Consider the following 966-nt stretch of genomic DNA (forward strand, 5'->3'; position numbering starts at 1 on the left):
CTCTTTCATTCCTTGGTGATACTCCCAGCCACCATTAGAGTAATGACTTGAATCATTTTGTGGTGGTGGGAAGTATCCCATATGATTCTCTTGCTCATCTTGTGTCTCTGAAGCAAATCTCCATGAGTTGGAGTGCTCAGAATGTGTATTCTCTTGGTGATATTCCCAAACACCATTAGAGATCGGTGATGGTGGGTGATATCCCATAAAATTTTGTTTGACCATAAGATGAGTTGAACTCTATTTGTATTTTGTAAACATCAATGAAATCTGAAATTCATGTCACAGAGAAAGAATTTCTTAGTGAGGCAATAGCTCAAACACCTTGCTATCAATTTAAAACAGAGAACAAAAAAAAAAAACAAAAAAATGCTTGATCTAGACCTCCACTTCACTTAATCATTGTTGATCTAAATCAATCCCCGGCAACGGCGCCAAAAAACTTGATGTGCGGAAGACGGTCCGACACAAAACTCACCGGCAAGTGTACCGAGTCGCATCAAGTAATATAACTCACATGAGTGAGGTCGATCCCACAGGGATTGAAGGATTGAGCAATTTTAGTTTAGTGATTGATTTAGTCAAGCGAATCAAGATTTGGTTGATTGATTGGTGATTTGCAGAATTTAAATTGCATTGAAAGTAAAGAGAACAGGAAATAAATTGTTGAATCTTAAATAACAAGAAATTAAATGGCAAAAACTTAGATTACAAGAAATATAAATTGCAGAATCTTAGAGTGCAAGAAATGTAAATGGCTTGAAATGTAAAGGGGATTGGGGATTGGATTTGCAGAATTTAAACAAGGAAAAGTAAATTTGCAACAAGCAGAGAAGTAGAGAATGACTTAGATAAAACCGGATCTTAAACAGAAAAGTAAATGGGAAATCTGGATCTCAGGACCCAAGAGACTAGAAAACCAAGTCTAGATCTCAATGCCTTCCTAGATCCAACAAGAACAATTGC

This window comes from Arachis duranensis, chromosome 9 (genome assembly GCF_000817695.3).
Source record: "Arachis duranensis cultivar V14167 chromosome 9, aradu.V14167.gnm2.J7QH, whole genome shotgun sequence".
Lineage (NCBI taxonomy): Eukaryota > Viridiplantae > Streptophyta > Magnoliopsida > Fabales > Fabaceae > Arachis > Arachis duranensis.